The following is a 21,660-nucleotide window of genomic DNA, read 5'->3' as shown; positions in this document are numbered from 1 at the left end:
CCCCAGTTAGAAATTGTACAAATTGGGTTATATTATAAACAAGAAATAAGTTTATTAACTACAAAAGGTGAATTTTAAGTGAATATAAGAGCCAACAGACAGAAGCATATTACTGAGCAAATAAAACAAGGTACGCAAGCTAAGCAACAGGTTACAAAATGTAATTTCTTACCCTAAATGTTATCTTAGGCAAGTGGCAAAGTTTTTGTGGTTCAGAGTTCCAGTTATATTTCTTTTCAGACTGGACCCTTGTCTCAGTTTGGACTCCCCCTTTGCCTTCCTTTCAGGTGGCTTCAGCGGTCTTTCTTCTTGGGCAGGCAGGCCATGGAGAGGAGGAGTCCTGTTTGTCTTCCTCCCCACCCTTAAATAGAATTTACTTGAGGCAGGTATCCTTTGTTTCCCAAACTTAACCCCCCTTCCCTTCCAGTGGAAAGTTACAAGAAGTCCCAGGTAATGTTTAGTATCAGGTGACAAAACCATCTGACTTAGTAGTGTCACAGTTAAGTCCCCAGACACCTCCCAGGAGGGAGAGAGATTAGTATCTTCATGGTCTTGTTGTTCCTTCCTGATGACTCATCAGATCTGATGGCCTGTTGTCTGGTCTGTGTCTTCTCAATACACACCCAGTTTTAATTGTTACATAGTCCATATTCCTAACTTTAGATACAGAAATGACACATGCATACAAATTGGATAATCACATTCAATAAATCATAACCTTTCAAATGATATCTTAGAAGACCCATCTTGCATAAAGTATATCTCAGTTATGTCATAACCATATTATAAGCATATTTCCTAAAGAATATGGAGTGCAATGTCACATATGTGAAGGCCAAGACTATATCAGGGTGAAAAAAAAGAACTAGATAAGCTCACCAAAGATTTCTCTATTAAGCCAAGCTGTTTGCTTGTTTGTTTCATGGAGGATAGGTCCATCAATGGCTATTAGTCAGGATGGGCAGGGATGGTGTCCTTAGCCTCTGTTTGCCAGGAGCTGGGAATGGGTGACAGGGGATGGATCACTTGATGATTATCTGTTCTGTTCGTTCCCTTTGAAGCACTTGGCACTGGCCACGGTTGGATGACAGGATATGGGCTATATTAACCTTTGGTCTGATACAGTATGACCATTCTTATTAATTAAATTATTCTTTCCCTTAAACAGTTTTAATAAGTGACATTGTGGCCTTTCTTTGGAATTATAATTTTGCTTTTAGTATGACATGCTATTGCCATAGTTTTGAATAGGACCAGGTATTTTTGATGTAAATTGGGGGTAGGGGGTGTAACATTGGATGGGGATTGGGATTAAAGTGGGTAGATGGAGTTTACTGTAAAACCAACTCCAGGGGTGTATTTATATATAGTCATGAATGGAACACTATTGGTATGCTGGACCTCAGAACTACTCTTCCGTTTTTAGACAGAATCACAGAACATTCTAGTTTTCTCATTATATTCAGCACATATTAACAAGAATCAGGATAAGGACTCATTTAAATTGTGCATGTGTGGCTATGCTTTTCCCTCATGAGGTGAAATATAGATGTTAACCCATACTTGAGTCTGAAAGTGGTAGCAAAATGTGCCTTGACCGTAACTCCCTTACATGTGCCTGAACATCCAAGTTGTTTGAAAAGGCAGAGCACTAGACAAAGTATGCACATTTAGTTCTGCATTGGAGAAACATAGTTTATATCAAGACAACTGTGCCTTGGTTGGACAGATTAGACAAAAGTCTGTAGGATTGTGTTGGAGGATGGTGCAAATATATCTCAGTTATACTCTACAGAGACTGGAAATGCTGTGTTTTTTCTCTTTCTCTTCAGGTGCTGTACAGCAATACATGTCACAAGAAGTGCTAAAAAAAATAACAATACAACGTAACCAATTATATAAAATCCAATGTTTCAGAAATGCAAACTAATGGAACAGTCATAGAAATAGAGGGGAAAGAGTGGGGAGGTTATGAAGAATATTTATAATGAAGCACACCCTTGGGGAAAAAATTGGTGGCCAGATCCTCAGCTGACACAAACTAGTATTGCTCCTTTGAAGTCAAGGGAATTATGCTGATTTATGCCATTAAAAAATTGGCCCGGTATGTGCTGTTTATTAATAGGGAGTGAGGGGCTGAAATTGTTGGAAAAGGAGAGTTAGTTTCATACTTCAGGGGCCACTACAGCAAAGATACAACTGCCTGCCAATCAAAAAGATGATAGTGGTGGCATTCTTAACAGGCAGGTAGCGTCCAAAGACAAATATCTCTGGGAGGATACTCAAGAAAAAAGGACTAGACTTTAGCTAGGCTTAACACTAGTAAGGGTTTTATAGAACAGGGCTAGTTGAAAGACAATCTATCATAATATAGCCATCAAAATGTTAAAGTATGAGGAATGCAATATAATTAGAAAATAAGCAAACATGCTATTGTAGTCTGTGCAAGCTGCAAGCAAAGGGGAGATCCTAGGAAGAAATTACAATAATGAAAGCTTGTGGTTTCAAAGCCTTGCATTGTCATTGTGAGGTCAGCACAGGATGTGACACAGAGGCTCCTTAGCAAAGAGTCCCCTGTTCTTTGCAAACAATTCTCACCTCAGACCTGAGAAACTCACGACACCAAACACATTTTACAATGTATGTATCCATAAAGAGTAACATGTAAGGTAGCCACAGAAAGCTCATAACTTGTCAAGATTCATAATCTTTGTGAGATGTATGTGTGGATAATATTTGAGGAATAATGTAACTGAAAGTATACTTTATGGAGTTGGAGTAAAAATTAGTCACCAGAGGATAATATGTCTCAGTGATGGCCCATTCAGGCAGGCAGAAGTTGTTACCCCACCTGTCCTGTTTAGCCAGAGATGCAATACAAAGCTCCACTGATAAGCAGTGGCGGATTAGTCACTGGACCAAGGGGGCCCATGCCCAGGGGTCCTGGCCAATTGCCCCCCTCCCCCCTGGGAAAAATGGGTATGGCCAAACCATTGCACCCACCAGTTCTTTGGCTGGGGAGTGGGATTGGGATGTGGAGGCTTTCCCTGCTCCACCCACCCATCTGGTGCTCCTGCTAGGGAACGGCATTGGAGTGTGAAAGCTTGCCCTGCTCTGCCTGCCTAGCGCTCCTGTCAGGGAAAGGGTGAAGCCCCCATGCCCCAACACTACTCCTGGTCAGGAACGCTGGGAGGGCAGGACAAGGCAAACCTCCGCACCCTGACCCCACTCCCCGGCAGGAGCGTGGGGGAAGGTACAAGGGGGACTGCAGGCAGAAGGGGTGGAGAGGGGACCCCACTTGCTCTGGCCTCATAAATCCCTAATCCACCTGAGCTGTTAAGCTTTGCTCCATACCAAGACTTTCAATGGAAAACCATCAGAGGTAACTGCAAACAATCAAAATCATTTGAAGGTAAAAAGTGAACATTACAACAAGACAGGAGTTCACCCTGTCTGTGAATAGAAACAAAAGAATATTTCAGTATAACTCAGAGCAGGGAGAAGTCCTCTCGGGATCCATTCGCTGAGAAAAACCCTTGTGGAACAGGGGTGCTTTCATGATTGTTTGAATCCTGGTTCTTATGGATCCTGGCAAATCAGCCAGTTTGCAACAGATCAAACTTTGGGGGAAAATCTTATTTTATTTGACAGGAAAGGTATCTCTTAAGTTTAGATCCAAGTTCATTTCTTGTGATTTTGTATTGTAATCATTTATTTCCATCACTTTCTCTCATTTCTAGTTAAATCTTTAGTCTTTCTTAAATAAACCTACTTTTGTTTTATTAGAAGTGCTCACAAGTGCTGTGTGGTGTATAGGAGTGGTGGTTTAAGGGAAAACTGGTAAACTGGGGCACAAAGGATCTGAAATTGCTGTGAGTAGCCCGGGTCAGGGGCTGGATATCATAGGGTAATGCTTCAGAAGGGATTGGGGGCAGGGGTGGACCTATTGTCATCCTGTAAAACAAAGACTGGCATAGCCCAGAAGAAGGTGCTTGAATGGCTGACAGGCGGTGATATTAGGGCCTTACACCCAGACAGGCATAGGCAAGATTCCCTGTTGCTGGAGGCTGCAGGTAACAAGGTGACTCTCATCCTGGATGCCTTGAGAACCATCACACAGGATAAATAGGTTGTTTTGTAACATGCTTGAGCCATGGTGTTCTGTGGAAAAGGCATATTTAACAGTGATGCCAAGGTCTTTAATCTGGCAACACACTTCCAGAAAAGCTCTTTCAGTCGTGGGGGATTTAAAGGAAGAGGCAGTCCCCTTTATGTCAATAGCTTTCAACACCTAGCAAGTTTTCTGTCTTCCCAAAGTTGAGATTGAGATGATCCAAGGCCTCTGATTGCCAATGACAGTTATGCATGCCTTCTCATAAGCAGGAGAAATAGGCATACAGGTGTGTAACATCAGAGTATTTATGAAACTCTGTCCCGTGTTTAGAAAATATCTTGCCAAAAGACCTTAATGCTAAGGCATGGACTAGGATTTGGGAGATTAGGGTTCAATTCCTGGTTCTGCCACAGACTTCCTCTGTAGCCTTAGGCAAGCCATGGAGAGGAAAGTGATCAGGAACAGTCAGCAAGGATTCACCAAGGGCAAGTCATGCCTGACTAATCTAATTGCCTTCTATGATGAGATAACTGACTCTGTGGATGAGGGGAAAGCAGTGGACATGTTGTTCCTTGACTTTAGCAAAGCTTTTGACACGGTCTCCCACAGTATTCTTGCCAGCAAGTTAAAGAAGTATGGGCTGGATGAATGGACTATAAGGTGGATAGAAATCTGGCTAGATTGTCGGGCTCAACGGGTAGTAATCAATGGCTCCATGTCTAGATGGCAGCCGGTATCAAGTGGGGTGCCCTAAGGGTCAGTTTTGTTCAATATCGTCATTAATGATCTGGAGGATGGTGTGGATTGCACCCTCAGCAAATTTGCAGATGACACTAAACTGGGAGGAGAGGTTGATACCCTGGAAGGTAGGGATAGGATACAGAGGGACCTAGACATATTAGAAGATTGGGCCAAAAGAAATCTGATGAGGTTCAACAAGGACAAGTGCAGAGTCCTGCATTTAGGACGGAAGAATCCCATGCACCGCTACAGACTAGGGACCAAATGGCTAGGCAGCGGTTCTGCAGAAAAGGACCTAGGGCTTACAGTGGACAAGAAGCTGGATATGAGTCAACAGTGTGCCCTTGTTGCCAAGAAGGCCAATGTCATTTTGGGATGTATAAGTAGGGGCATTGCCAGCAGATAGAGGGACATGATCTTTCCCCTCAACATTGGTGAGGCCTCATCTGGAGTACTGTGTCCAGTTTTCCCCACACTACAAGAAGGATGTGGAAAAATTGGAAAACATCCAGTGGAGGGCAACAAAAATGATTAGGGGACTGGAACACATGACTTATGAGGAGAAGCTGAGGGAACTGGGATTGTTTAGTCTGCGGAAGAGAAGAATGAGGGGGGATTTGATAGCTGCTTTCAACTACCTGAAAGGGGGGTTCCAAAGAGGATGGATCTAGACTGTTCTCAGTGGTAGCAGATGACAGAACGAGGAATAATGGTCTCAAGTTGCAGTGGGGGAGGTTTAGGTTGGATATTAGGAAAAACTTTTTCACTAGGAGGGTGGTGAAACAGTGGAGTGCGTTACCTAGGGAGGTGGTGAAATCTCCTTCCTTAGAAGTTTTTAAGGTCAGGCTTGACAAAGCCCTGGCTGGGATGATTTAGTTGGGTATTGGTCCTGCTTTGAGCAAGGGGTTGGACTAGATGATCTCCTGAGGTGCCTTCGAACCCTGATAGTCTATGATTCTTTCTGTGTTTTTGTCCCCATATGTCAAATGGGGTTTACAGTACTTCTTTTCTGCTTCCCTTTGTCTGTCTTGACTATTGAGATTATAAACTCTTCAGGGCAGACACTCTCTTACTATGTCTCTCTAAAGTGTCTAGAACAATGGGGCCTTGACCTTGAGGTGCTACGGTAATACAAATAGATAATAATCTACTGAAAAAAAAGATAGAGAATAGTTTTTTGATGGACGCCGGATGTCAGATTAGCAATGTAGTTTGTACTGTACAAATTGGAGGCGTGTGTAACTGAGATTCTATTCTCTGTAACCCTATCTTTCTGCAGAAATAATTTTTCCAAGGGAAAATGTCACTAAATCTTCATTATTGATATGACAAATTCTGAAGGGTAATTTTTTAAACAGCACCTCTATCAGTCTCTCCCATGTCACCTAACTTTTATGCAATAACACCGTTCCCTTAGCAATAGCATATAAAATATCTCTCACTTTCCAATATTATTCATAGAATTCCCATTATAGAACATTGAGAACCCAGATTAGAAGAGTACAAGAATATTTTATGGCCAGTTTGAAAATGTTGTTACCACTGCTATAAATTAAGAAGTTAAATTACTCCCACACTGAGTATTGATATACTGTGCATGACAGAAAAATTCCTTTGAAATATACTGTACAATACATATGGAGAAATTCCAAGCCTGTTGATCACTGCATAGTGACTGCCAGCAAAGTGGAGTGTGTATGTGGTATGGGGAGTGGGGATGGGAAATCTGATTGCAAAGTCTAGTCTTATAACAATGATCTGAAGAAGGGTAAAACTCAGAGTAATAAAATATCTCATGGTTGGTAATTAGTGCATCTAACAATGAACTTTCTTTCCTCCAGCATACACTCTCTGTGAAGTGAAGTGGTATATAAAAATATATCATTGGTCACCAGGTGCAATTTTCTATAAATCTATGGTACTTATATACATCTATTTAGACATATATTAGGTGCAACTTTCAAAAGGCCTTCACCAGACAACTAAAAATGCACATTTTTGAGTAAATGTTTTTGCATGAGTGATATTTCACATTCAAAAACTTAGACTGGCAAGAAAAAATAGTATTTATGTGGCAAAATAAGAACCCAGGGGCCAGATTTACTGGTATGCTCTGGCTGCTTTGTGCCACTCTGATGATGCAAAGCAACCATAAACATGGTTTAACTAGCCAGTTAAGCCCTGTTTACGACTGCTTTGTGTTGCCAGTGACGCAAAGCCGCCAGAAGATACCAGCAAATCTGGTTCCAGATGTCTACAAATACACATGCACAAATCAATTTTTGCACTTACAAATCGCACACATGAAAAATTAAAGACAAATAACATGCACGGAAATTGCCACAATTTTAGGAGATTCTTTTGAAAATGTTACCTATTATCTTCATATGTTCCCTTTTATATATAAAAAGTGGCACTTCATTAAAAATTGTTAGACACATTTGCTTATGATACCAAATTGGCAACCAAACTTCCTATTTTGAAAAATACAGTAAAAGGGGTCCTCATACACATTTTACAAAGAAATCAAAACAGAATGAACTAAGCAACAAATATAAGCAGCTTAGTTTTATGTTGTCAAAAAAAATTGGCAAATTCATTAGTTAACTTTGCAGAATAATCAACAGTATGTGTTGTAGTTAAAAAAAAATTCTCACCTGTTCATAAATGAATATTTATCTAAGTTGGCAACAGAACCAAATATGTATAAATAACATCATCTATTTTTATGAACACTGCTTTTTACAAGAGTGTCTTTTGGACTTGCTGAATTATGCCACAATCACAAATAGAATAAACTCTCAACAAGATTCATTTATACATAATGGGCAAGCAAGAAGTTGTTTAAAAAACAATGACAACACAGCTGTACGTACACACATGGTGTGTATGTGTGTGTGTGTGTGTGTGTGTGTGAGTCAAAGGCTACTCTTGGTGGATTTTCTTCCCTGAGGAAAAAGAGGGAACAAACAGTAGAAGCTGAACCACACTTTTTTCTCTGCCTGCACTGAAAAATTCAAATCACAAATAATCACAAACCTTCTGTAAACCATGAAGCTTACATGTGCTTGTTGGACCCTTGACTTTTGCCCTTCAGTTGGTTCTTCTTGGATTAAGCTCACCCAAGGATATCCTCTTATGCCAACAAGGCTTAGAATGGCAAAGAATGCAACAAATGGAACTGATCTATAGCCCAAGACAACAAAATTAATATTATACTGCCCAAAGTGGCTTATCTTAATGTATAATCATGTAGCAAATCATGTATTCATTTATATTATTAAATAAAAACTAACATAGTTGTACACCCAACAGAGCATAAGGAATGTACAAAGGATCATGGGTTCCCAGCATTCTCTGCTCCCATTTGGAAAGCCGCTGACTCATTCCCTAAGCAATTAGTGTTGTGTGCCATTACAAATGGGATGGTTAATAGACCTGCATCCATTATCATTAGTGCATCTCAGCACGCAGGTACATGATGGGTCCTGCCAGCGCATTTGCTCCAGCTCACTGAGCCAGGGGCCATGCTCCATTGCAAATGAGGATGAGGAACACCTGCTCCAGGGTTTTTCAGCAGACCAGAGTCATCCTTCACATCTCATGCAACACTTGTTCTGTCAGAATGCAATGCTGGCACAGGCCAGAACAGTGGTTTGCCAGGCGTCCAACTAAAGATTATAGACTTCCCTGTGGTGGTCTGCTCTAGTTCAGCTTTGAATTTTTTCAAAGAAACCTTTAAAAAATTTATCAATTCCTTATTAGGCATTCAGTCATTATGTTAAGGGTTAAAAATAAAGATGAAAAAAATTGCTTCAGAAATTAACTTTTTCTTGGCAATTAGAATGGGAAAATAAAATATTTATTAAATCTGATAATTTTATTCACAGTGCACAGTACTGACTGTTTTGATATGTTTTCTAAGAGGGATTTTATTTTTGGAAAATAAGGCTGTGGTTTCATTTACAATGTTGTGTGGTTTTATGTGGTTTTAACTGTTTGTACAAGAGTGGCAAACGGACACTAGCCAAAAGGACCAAAGAGTCAGGACTGTGGCTTTCTTCAGCTTCATCCATTCATTTGGCATCCACTGCCAAACCCTTGGTTAATTAAGGGCAAACATACAGTCTTTTCTTAAAAGGGCAGATCCTGGGGTCGGCTGAACTGCAGGGAGCACAGATCAGGGTGAGAGGTGATGAAAAGTTGGCACATTTATCCTCTTGTACTTCTGGGATCACTGTAATGGGTCCCCAGTGTCTCTGTAATGGATTGGAGCAGCATTGAGGGCTGTTGTAACTTATGCTGATTGTTAATGCCTTGTAACAGCTGAAACCACAGGCAGAGATTGGGATGGCCTAGGGGTCTCTCAGGCATGCCCTCTTTCTCTGCTATGTCCCTTTTTTCTTTACTATGGTGGCAGCAGGGAGAGGGAATGACGTCTGAGACCCTACCGGCCTTACATCATCAAAGAATCCCTCTTGAACTGGGGAAGTCCTCTCAGATCTGGTTAAAGACTGGCTTCATGGCCAGATTGTGCCAGTGGCACAGTGCAAACTGAGCAACAATGCACTGAAGGATCTAGCTCTCATTGTCTTGTGAGAAGTGTAGTCCTGTATGACTAAAGTAATTCCCCTCTCCCCATTATCTTCATGCCTTTTAGGACTTTGGTCTGAGATTTTCTTGGCTCTATTACCTCCTTGACTAGGAGGACAGAGTGATAATCCTTCCTCTTTCCCACAGGAGGTTCTTAAATTACTTTTTGTCCCTGTTTTTATATTCTTACCTCCACAAATCCTGCAGGGATCTTCCATTTCTAGCTGGCATTTCAAGCAGTTTCTCTGGGGTGGAGTAGGCTTTCAAACTGGTTTCCTTGAAAGGAAGTTAATTTCCTCCCTGCTTGACTTAGTGTGGAGTATGTACAACTCAGCATGGCCTCTCCCTCAAAGCAGAGCCTGGGGTATGCTGAGTTAAAGCCTCCCCTCCTTTGCAAGGCAGAAAGTTAGGCTATGAACTGCCCTCCTTGGTGTCGCTCCTGGAAGGAATAAGACTGTCAGAGTGGCTGTTATCTCACAATGTGGGATTGAAATGTTACATGACATTTAGTCATTTTATGTAGACATGGTCTATGACATGTCAAATGGTTCCCTACGACATGAAAATAGGAGAACCTCAATGGCCCACATAACAGCTAAACACTCCTCTATCCTTTCTTCCAAGGAAACAGCTGCCAGCCTAACTAGAATGTTGGGTGATCTTCTCTGTCTATTTATTGGGATTGCACAGCCTGAAGGCCAATTTGAAAGGTCTTGTGCTGGTGTGTAAATTAGTTATTACAATTGAGATTGTATAATACTGGCTAGCTACAAAAGTTCCCTTGGATAGATTGGTAGCCTATTTAACAGGCTGTTGACAGGCGAACATGGCCTCGAATTTTTTTTATTCAGTGTGACTAGTCAAGGTTGCTGCAATGATGTCAAAAAATAACATGAAGCTTGTGATGATAGCCTGTTGGACATAAAAATGACTGGATTGCTGCACTGTGGTGGATGTGTTTCATTATGCTTTGAATTTTGCTTACTAGTAGGCAGATTTGGCCTTTTCTCAGAGAATACACCAGTGGGGTTTTCATCTTTGCCAATGGCATACCTCATGAGATTTGCTGTTTTTTCCAGCCTTCAGGCTGCTACCTTTTCTGGGTAGGAATCCCAGAGAAACCTGTAGATTACCATATTGTGAAGATAGCAGCAGTATATTGGTCATGGGGCTGAAATATTTGGTTAATCAGCCACTGGAACATTGCAGGTGCTCTTTTTAACCCAAACAGCATTGTGCATGATCAACGTTTTATTCTGCTGTTCTGAGTTAAGGGGAATTTGCTTATGCCTTGTTGTGAGATCTAGGGCAGTGATGTAATGGGCTCCTCCAGCCAACCTGTCTAAAAATCTGTATGCCAGGTAGATGAGCTAATCTAAATGGTTTCTAAAATCAGTACAAAATGTTATGAAGGATTGAAACAGAAATTTCAATTTGAAATAGAACTACTTCTGAGGATTTTTTAGTTACTCTTGGATTTTTCAGTCCCTCTAAGTTCTAGCACCATTTGGAATTTCTGCTACAAGGTCTCCCTCGTTTGGTTGGAGTGTTTACCCATACTGGTTTGCCTAGTTCAGTTTTAACTTTGTGTAATAATTTTTTTCCCCTTGATGTGATGAAAATACAAAAGTAAATCAGTGACCAGTTAGACTGCCAGTGCTTTTTTGTTTTAACTGGAAGATGGCAGATTTTGGCCATAACTGGGATTTATCCGGGTAGACTGCAGTGAATAGCTGCTGTTGGCTTTGTCACAGCTTAAATACATTTATGTGACAAATTTATGTTTCTTTCCTTTTCCCATATTATTTAACTTCATAATTAACCACTCATATCATCCAGATAGCCTGGACATTGCTATTTGCCAACATGCTGCAAATGTAGTGCAAATGCAGCATCAGGAGTACCACTCTCAAGGTAGGAAAATCAAGAGCCAGGTGCCTGTGCTACAGGATTTCCTGGGCCTGCTGGGGATCCTGTATGTTCTCCTGCACCAATACATCTAAACCATTTAATTTCTCACAGAGCTTAAGTACATACTTAAACAACATTGTCCCCATTGGAAACTGATTCTGCTCACATTTCCTTCACCAAATCAAGGATTCCTTGAGCTTTCCTCCCTTAACACAATTTAAATTGAGAGAATGCTGTGGAGGCTTGGAGACCTCCTGTAAAGTGAAGTACATGGATGGAAGTAGCTGGTCCCAGTCATGCAGAAGAAGAGTTATATCTTTATTGAGCATATTTTAAAATGACACATTAAATTTTTTCTATCAAGCTGACTGTCTGGACAGGGTAGATGGAGGTTCTGAGAGTTTTAATTGTTAACAATGCACAAATTTATTTCACGGATCTAGACAGGAAACTAGCTCCTGATGCATGAGGGTCTTTAGGGCACTGGTAGTTGCTTCAGAATCATAATGCATAATGAAGTTGCTTCTGAGTCAAGGATTGCATAGTCCATAATGACCAAGCTATAATGTTGTCCAACAATATTTCTTTCTAGCAGTCCCACCATGTCTACTCCTGTTTGCTCAAAAGGATCATCTGAATGGAAAGGGCACTAATGGAGCTTTGACACTACTTTGGAAGACACTAATGTGAGTCAGGAGGCACATAAGTTGGCTACTTCTCTGTATATTCCCAGCCATAAAAGGTAGGTAAATAGACTTGATCCTAATTCCCCACCCCTTCAAGCATCCTGCCAATGGAATAGCATGAATCAAGTGTAAACCCTGGCATTGGTATGGCCGGGGAATAAGGAGCTGCTATGTTTTCCCCCTGTTTGTCTATCTTGCTCCGCTATGTTCAACTGGTCAATTTTCACTCCAGAGTCTGAATGATGATATGCTTGCTTTGGTTCCACTTCATTCTGCAATTTGATTGTAACATGTAACCAATGCCAACAAAGTGTGGGTTTTGTGTCCCAAGTGGCCAGACCATGTATGAGGTTTATGAGACTGCTACTGGCCCCCAATGAATGGAGCTTATCCTTCAACTCAAACAGTAGAGGTTCATGCTTTGAGATCTAGAGGTCCTGGGTTCATTTCCCACTGACACGGTTACATAAACATGATTTATGGAATCATCCTTCTGCTGGTCCATCATGAACTTGGACAATGCAGTTAGCTTCTTGTGCCCAGCTCCTCATGTTGGTTTGTGGAATTATCTGGCAGAGATGGTTGCTTGTTTCAGATTTAGGTTCCACATTTATTCCCACCAGATGGATAAAATCCTCATTTGTTATTTTATTTCCTCTCTTATCTCAGACTTCTATTTTAACTCTAACCATCTTTTTAACTATCTGTCTTCTAGATTTATGCACCTGGAATTAAGGATTTAATAACTTTGACCTTTTCCTGGGGAAAATATTGCCCAACAGTTCCTACTGTGGTTTGGCCACCTCAGGCTCAGAGGCTCTTTGGAACTTCCCCAACACCTGATGAAAGTGCCTCAAATCTCATTCGAGTATGTCAGGTTCAGCCATGTGCTTAGTTATGTTGACAGTGATGGGGCTAGTGCAGTCCTTTGAAGTCATAATGGTAGGAGAGAGTTTAATATCCCTGTGTGTACACTCTCCATATAGTGTATCCCATCTTCAGGATTTACTAGTTTATTTTCGGACTAAAGTTTGTCTGTAACCAGAGTTGGCTAGAACTTGACTGGGCCAGAATGGTGATTTTAGCAAATCCTGTCTTTGTCACCAGTTTTCTACCACCCAATGTGCCCATTTTGCATTTCTTATGCATACAAACATTAGTAGCAGGTATGGATCCTGGTCGTCAGCTGGAGAAAAATCCTAGGTTATTTCCCAGGGGATCTCTCATCTTTAGGTTGTCCGCTATCAGCATTTCATTATTTATGGAGTGGAGTTTATGTGAGGGTGTAAGGACCATCCTAGTTTTTAGTTCCTCTGATAATCTGTCTTCTGGCCATTTTTATCCCTCAGTTTTTGTCTTGTGGAGCTCTTGGAGAAGACATCTTCTATATAATTATGCATCAATCCATCAGTTTTAACACCAGGTGAGCTGGTGGCTGCACCCAAGGGTGTAAAAGTGTTACCATCTGTTGCATTCACTGCTGCTCTTGGCTGGCTATCTGTTGGATCAACTTGTGTGGCTGCTGGGCCTAATGCTCATTCAGCCACTGTAATAAAGGTTGTACATCTGTGCTTTTCTCTTTGTTCACAGAGGCATTCCAAAACCCCACGTCTGGCACCATGTGTTTGACTGTGGCCCAGGGAAAACAAAATTAAGGAAAAATAAATGTATTAACTTGAAGTTGCTAGTGAGAAATAAAATAATCTTGTGTAACTAGAACAGTCTTTTCCACAGAATTGTCATGCATCCTACCTGGGGCATGCTCTGGAAGTCTCCTGTTCCCGTTACCTGTTTGCACTAGGAGGTGAAAGGAAGAACAATTCCTCCTTCTATCAGAGTACTGCCAAACTTTTATCCCATTCCTTCCTTAATAAGTCCAGATGGAGATCCGCCCTCTCCACCTGGCAGGCTGAGTAGCTTCTTCAGAAGCCTCTGCCTGGTTCCCTTGGAAAGCAGTGAACACCTTCCCTATCTGACTCATTACATGGTGTATGCACACTCCATCCCATGGCAACTCCATTCAGTACAAAGGGGCAGATCTTCAGCTGATGTAAATTGTCAATGGGTCGATGTCTGCTTACACCAGCTGACAAACTGCCCCAAAGATCAAATTTAAAGAGAGACTGGTTATGACACATTCTGACAGAAGCAAAGCAACTAATAATTAGTGCTGAGACTCTACTGTGAACCATGCTTAGGTACTTTGAAGGTCTTTAAGGAATAGGTAATTCAACCAGCAATAAATGCTGCAATTGACACAACAGGGAAGTCAATAGCTTAAATCCTCATGCTAAAATTCTCATGTTTTGGGTGTTCTATTATACCCGAAATATTGTTTAACCATATTATTTGTTCAAGCAACTCCTTGTTTCCTGCTGCCATGCCTCCCCACAAACCAGCTAGTGTAAAATACAGTAAAAAAATATTAATAAAATGTTGCCATGAAAATGCTCATATATTGTTTATAATGGCTTTGCTGGCTTCTTCAAAGACTTTGTAGAATATTGTCTCCAGGATGACTTATTAGGTACAGTATGTATAAAATAGACCTGTGGCTTTGTGTAAATTTTAGGGGAAGGGAAAACAAGCTTTACTTCTGAATAAAAAGCAATAATGTTTTCCAGCAAAGAAGGCCTTTTTTATAGGCCTGGGCCTGTTTAAAACTTTAAGAATTCCCGGGGCTTTTATTAATTTACAGTAAGTGCCTTTATTTTAATTTCCATCCACCTCTCTGGTGCTGCTCTCAATGAAAATAGAGAGAAAGATATAACTTGATCCAATGGATGGAAGCTGAAGCTACCCAAATTCAGATTGGCAATAAGGCATACAATTGTAATGGTGATAATAATTAGCATTGAAACAATTTACCAAGGGTCATGGTCGATCCGCCATCATTGACAATTTTTAAATCAAGACTGGATGTTTTTCTAAAAGATATGCACTAGGAATTATTTGGGGGGGGGGGAGTTCTATGGCTGGTGGTGTACAGGAGGTCAGATTACATGATCATAATGGTCCCTTCTGGCCTTGGAATCTCTGAATGTTGGTGGTAGTGGTAGCTCTTCAAGCACCAATAGAACTATATGTCCTACCTAATGGTCTAAGAGTCTCAGTTCATGTGGAAGTGTCAAAGGGCCTGAAGGAAAGTTGCTTTCAGAAGCATTCCAGTGAAATTTTGACAGTCTTGTTGGAGCACCCATGAAGGTGGGCCTGTGGATGTCGCAGGCCCAGAGTGAGTATTATTCAGTCATTTGAACAGGAAAAAATTAAAAGCTTGATTGAACTTTTCTGAAAGCAATGCCTGCCCAGAATGCTGGCTTCTGCTAGAAGTACTATGGGAAAACACAGCATTTGTTTTGGTTTCCATCGCTATACACCCAGGAGGGCAGTATTAGAAGAGCCAGCTGAGAGACCAGGAAGGTGATACAAGAAAATCAATAAGAAATGCCCTTTTTAAATATAAATTGACTGGGTTTAAAATTTCCCACCAGTACTAAAACCAGTATTATTTATTAGTTTGCAGTGAATCAGAAGAGCTTTGTATTTCTCACATGATACATTTCCTGCCCCAAAGAGCTTAGATGTAAGCAATGAGTGAGTGTGACAAACAGTAGAGAGAGGACAAGGTGAGGAAAGATGGGGCAATAACCACACAATCATGAGATTATTCAGCATAGCCCTATATATACCTCTTGTTGGCTCTTACATAAAAGAAGAGGAGGTAAAGACCTAAAAGATTGAAGATTGACTCCTTTTTCCAGGCATGATGGAATGTACAAACATTGCTGATCTTAGTGTTGGTCTAAGATTTTTCTACACCTCAGAGAAAAAATCTAGTACAACTATGGTAGTGCCTCTGTAAAGCTGAGGGATATTTCAAAATTCCATCTGCAGCAGAAACAATGCATTTATTAAATTGCTTTTTGAATGTCATCATAGATGGATGGAATTGTACTACTTATGGAGCGCAGCATCGGCTTAAGTGCTTTTCTGAATAAGTGCCGAAAGAAAGCTGTGAGGAGAAAGGGTAATTTTGTTTACCAGAGGATTCTAATATTTTGATATGTATTTTTTTCTGATTTGGAACATAAAGCAAAAAATCTAAATTCTCCATGAAAGGGAATATGGCTTTGGCTCCTGGAAACCCTGGGGTCTTTGTCTCATGGATTGCCTGCCTGGTGAGCTGCTCAGGAGCTCTTAACCTGGGAGCTTTGGAACTGGGGCTTCCAGTCTCCTGGCTCACCATCATCCTACCTGGTGGGCTAATGGGGAGCCAAGAACCTGGAAGCCCTAGCTGAGCCTGAAGCCTCATAGCTTGAGAGCTGCAGCTTCTAACACTTCGAGGCTCCTGGCTCTTTGTCAGACTACATTGTGACTGTTGTGGAACTGGGCAGGCAGGCTGGCAGGAAATCAGGGTTCTGTCACAATTTAGCTGAAGTTGAACTATCTCCATGAAATGTTTCAATTACGACTAATTGCCATTCTCAACAGAAGAATATTCTGTTGGAGAATTTCCAACCAGCTGTGGTCTAAGTCCCTAAAACTTCAATGGGATTTAAGCATGTGCTTAAAGCTTAGCACAAGCTTAAGTACTTTGCTGAATAGGGATGGACTTCAGCAAAGCATGTAAACTTATGTATAACAGGGTAACTGGTCCCTTAAATGAAGTTGGGCCCAGCTCTTCTGTTCCAGTCCAGGTGCACCCTAGTTTGGTGTAATGAGAAGGGCAGGGCTGTCCCTAGGAGTTAAAGAGAGTGAGCACAAGAACAAAGGGAAGGAACCCAGAGAGGGAGAGTAAAAAGCTGATTCTGGCTAGAGAAGTAGAGAGAGCTTGGGAGAAGAGCAGAGCTGGACTGAGATCTCCAGGGAAAGGATGCCCTTGAAGGAGGGAGTGGTGAGAGTTCCCTGATTGAGCAGTGGAGCCCAATCAGGTTGGTGAGTGCAGAAGGCAGGAAAGCAGTTGGAGTGAAGGGGTCACCTAAAAACTTCCCCAAACCAGAGAGCAATAGCCAGAGAGGGCTGGAGAGAGTCGAAGGCTGAGAGCTGGAGAGGAAGATGCCTGCTGGCTCTCTGAGACAGAGCTGAAGCTAAAAGGCCAGAGAGGGACGAAAGGATGAGCCTGCTGATGCCTCTGGGCAAGATTGTGAACCATACCAGGGAAGGAAACAAAGCAGAGAAGCACCTTAGTTAGAGGGGTTGGGGTGACGCATGGTGAGAGATGCCGGAGCCATGCTGGAGAGCTGAGGTTTGATGAGAGATGCCAGAGCTGTACCTGGCGTGTTGTTGATGGACAGTTGTGACTTGAAAGTGTGAATGTTCTGTTTGCACTGTGCTGGTGAAATCTGGATTATTATTGTGGGATAAATTAACTCTCCAAAGGGTTATGGATATTCTGAAAGCTTGAGTGGAGTTACTGGAGACTCTGGAAGAAAGAGGAAACTGAGGTAGGCATGTGAGTTGTGCCACAGTCTGGCTGCAGTAGGGTGCCCCAGAAAGGGGCTGCCTTGTCAGAATATGCATAATGAAAGTCTAAGTCATTACATTAAAAACTCTAAAATGTAATTTAAGTTAATAGGCTCACACTGCAGTAATTAGAGGTGCTGCTGACTAGAGACCAAATACACTGTGGATCATTGTGAGTTTTATGTAATTACTACACTTGGCTGTGCTTGTGTGCTCCAGTGCTGACCTCCAGCAACCCTGTTTTGTTCCAGAGCTGGACATCTTGTATGCAAATATTGCCATTTAAGCCAAATTGTATGGCAGTGAGTTTGTGATGTGACAAGCGACCATCTAAAACAGATTTGAATCTAGGCCTCTAGAGGTGAAATGCTAGTGCATTAACCCACTTTACTACCCAGTCTAGTACTAATACATTTTTAAAATACATTTTTTAATTGAAGAGAAAAAAGTATCTTGCATTTAGAACAGAAAATTAAAAATCATGGAACAAACTAGATAGTACTGACAGAACTAGTGAACAAATGTGTGACTTTATGCAGGTTACAATATACTGTTGCTCATATCATGCTTGTGTAAACATTTTCATGTTGATTTTCTTGCTATTGGATGAAGTTAAAGCTCAGAGACTGATATCTTGCTCTCAGTGTCCCCCCTCCCCCTTCTTTTCCCTTGATAGGGACACTTGGCTCTACAGGAGCACAGGTTGATAATTGATAGGTACTGATAAGTTTAGATGAGATTTTTCAGAGCTTCTTCACTAAATCCAGTTCCCAAGGGTTGAAATCTGGAGACTTAACTAGAGTGTCCCAGCTGATTCCAGACGTCAGAAATGGTGCAAAGGAAGAATGGTGATCTCTAAGGCCTCTGTTCAGCAAAGTACTTCCGCATATAAGTTCAGTGGAGCTGCTACAAGCTTAAAGTTAGGCAGGTGTTTGAATACCATGCTGACCCAAGACTCAAGGTACAAACCATGCTCTATAGATCAAAGTCAATGGACCTTCTGCCCCCCTGAAGTGGATTAACTACTGCAGCCTATGACATATAGAAGTAATACTTGTAGCATATATAGCACCACTAAATAAACACAGGACCTTCTGCCCCTGGAAGTGGATTAACTACTGCACCCTATGACACATAGAAGTAATACTTGTAGCATATATAGCACCACTAAGTAAACACAGCTTCATTCTGTACTGTCTGAAGCTTCTCAGTGGTCTTCCAGGATTGTCTTGTGTAGATCAATTGCTGGAATCTAGTGAATTGGTCAAAAAAGCATGGATAACAGGTAAGGTTCACATCACATAAGGTAAATTACAGGTGCAAAGAGGGGGAAAAAGCCTTCCTAGCTATTGCAGCAACCTGAAAATCTAGAAATAGTCAAAGTGCCAAGAAAACCATTAAATTACAAAATGTGCTAACAAAGAGCACACCTCCTAAACAAAAAGAGGGAGGGCAGTGAATTCTTCTTCTAAAAATCCTGATGAGATTTTTATAGACAAAATGTATCATGCATCTGAGTAATGTTTGATATGTTAACATTCCGACCTTACTGAATTTTTGTTTTTTGTTTGTTTTTGTTTTGTTTCACCCTACCAAATAACAAATGTGTTTGCTCATAATGTAGAGTATTTATTGCCAAATTGAAGTTAGTGATTATGTAATTCTTGTTCATTTTTCTCCTGTTTTAGAAAATATTGTGTGAATTTAATGCTCCTGAAAAATAAGGGTGTGATGGCACTTGCCTGAGCCAGCCATAAAGCAGACTGAAATTGAACAAGCCCATCATTTTAAAGCTCTGCCAAGGCACCATGATTCTGACCTGCAGGACCCTGCTATTGTCCTGGACCTCTTGAGTGAAAATCTTCTATTGTGCCAAAATAGTATGGTGATTTTGTGAAGCACGGAGACCAGGCTGAGACAACTAAGCTCATATTCATGCTTGTGGCCTCATCAGAATTTGAATCTTGGTCTCCAGAGATCCTCTAGCTTCCTTAAATTTCATTTTTGTGAATAATGAAGATAGTTTTGAGTTTTACAAGCAGAGAAATGTCTTAAACCAATAAACATTTTATATCTGTGTCAAAAGATGCTTAAAAACAGCCAACCCATGTTTTTTTTAAAAAGTAGGGGGGAAAAATACCTATTCTATGCCAAGTTCCTGAAGTCTGAGCAAATTTTTACAGATGAGTTATAAACCCCAGACTAATGGAGATTTAATGGAAGCGCTGACACAACCAAAACTAGAACAGCACAAATGTACTGCTACAATAACCTGAACTCTTCAAACCTTACTCAGTGCAGTTTCCTGTAAAATGACTCATTCTTCTTACTACCATCCCCCATTCCTTCTTTTAGAGCACAGGAATAATAAATTCCATAATGATGTACTTGTGGGAATTAAAAATAGGAGATTTGAAAATATACTTGCTCTTCCTTCTCCTAAATGCTTTCACAGAATGAATTTGGCAGGACATCTTGGCAGAATGGCAGATTGTTGGGACTGTACTCTCTGGGAAACAAACAAACAAACAAACAAACAAACAAACAAAAAAGGCTATCGGTGCAAAATTCAGGCTTGCTTTGATCTGGTTCTGAGGCTGGAGAGGTGGCTTGATTCCACACAGCTGAGCCACAGGATCATTTGTCTCTACTTTCAACAAATAATGTGTTGTTTTTATCATGAAACTTAGAAGAAGATACTTGTACTATAATCAACCAACTGCTATTTTTATCTTCATTAAAGAGACCTCAGTCACTTATTTATTCATTGACATTTTGCAAAGAAAAAATTTGGACCTGATACATGTATCATTTTTGAGTCATAGTTTCTGAACGTTATCTCAGCCTTGGAAGATGAATCAGTGGGGATATATATTGATGGAAACCCTACTATGTGTCTGGGGATTACCATATTTTGCAGGATGTGGTCAGTGTGAAAAGGCTAATTTTAATCAACAAATTAGAGCCAGTGAAAACCTCCATAGGTGAGGGGAAATCTGTGAGTATGATCAAAAACATGCTTCTGATTCACGACTAAATAACGGACTACAGGGAGGTACATCTGTAAATTATACAGGAAGCTTTCTTCAGCAACTGATTCACCCTGACAGTTTTACTGGAGTATATGAAAATTAGTATTAAAGATGTGATATGTAGGCTTCTTTCCAGGAATTCCAATCTGGTTTCAATAAAATGGAAACACTGATTGGAAGTGAAGTTGCCTTCCGGTTTTGCCTTTGGCTATTATGTGTTCATTCGCAAAATGACTGAATTCCACAACTACTTTTAATATTCACCTTTTGAGTTCATCTCCCACACTGGACACATTGGAATGATTAAAATAGCACTGCCTCCTGATGCCGGATTCTCTTTAATTTGAAACAGCCTAGGTGCTGAGAAAAAAATGAATGCTCTTGTTAAGTCCATCCTTTCTTTGCATCAAGTTGCTTCAATGCACATCTAGAATAGAATATTAATACAGCAGTATGAAAAAAATATAGTGCTTCCTGAGTAGCTGCCAGGAAAAATAAAGATGAAAATTTGGTGAAAAAACAGATTTTTGCACTTTATATTGGTGTGCTTCCTATCATGAATGTGTGCTGTGACTACATATGCTTGCTTATGCAACTTTACTTTGGCAGCTACAGTGCCCTGTACATCAGTGGTGCTATATAAATAATATTATCTCTGAGAAATTTGTATTGCTACTGCAATGCACTATTGACATAAGGAGGGCAGATTTTAAAAGGTCTAAAAGGCAGAAAATTGAGAATTGACAGGTACAGATATTTGTAGAATTTTGCTTTATAAAACTTTCAATCATTACATTTAATGTGCCGTTCAAAAAGATTTGCAAATTTGCAAAAAATTGCAAGTTTTTATATTAGCTGATTATATAGTCTCCTCATAAAGCATCCAAGCTATTTACATGTTAAAATATTTGTAAGCAAATTAACCTATTACAGAATTTCCAGTATGTTTGTTAATGTACTCTGAAGTAGTCTAGGTGTTATTGCAGAAATAGAAAAAGATACTTAGAAAATTCTACTTGGGGAACTGGCTGGAATTCTCTAAGCATTCGTCCCCCAAGGAGGAAGAGTTAGTAGCCACAAAGCTGGACAAAAGTATGTGTGAAGAGACACAGGTCCCAGT

The 21,660-nt window shown here is 40.6% G+C and overlaps 1 long non-coding RNA gene across 1 annotated transcript in view; it reads left to right on the top strand.

Annotated features, from left to right (window-relative positions):
* The window catches only part of LOC122461105, a 59,954-nt gene extending 38,902 nt beyond the window's left edge, over window positions 1-21,052 (top strand). Inside the window, exons 3-4 of the long non-coding RNA XR_006282842.1 lie at window positions 11,952-12,101; window positions 19,197-21,052. This is a non-coding gene — a long non-coding RNA (uncharacterized LOC122461105). The remainder of the gene's footprint in view (window positions 1-11,951; window positions 12,102-19,196) is intronic.
* Window positions 21,053-21,660: the final 608 nt, after the last annotated feature.

The sequence above is a fragment of the Dermochelys coriacea genome, chromosome 7 (genome assembly GCF_009764565.3).
Source record: "Dermochelys coriacea isolate rDerCor1 chromosome 7, rDerCor1.pri.v4, whole genome shotgun sequence".
NCBI lineage: Eukaryota > Metazoa > Chordata > Testudines > Dermochelyidae > Dermochelys > Dermochelys coriacea.
The sequence above is the reverse complement of the archived record's forward strand: the minus strand, read 5'-3'. Positions and strand labels throughout refer to the sequence as shown.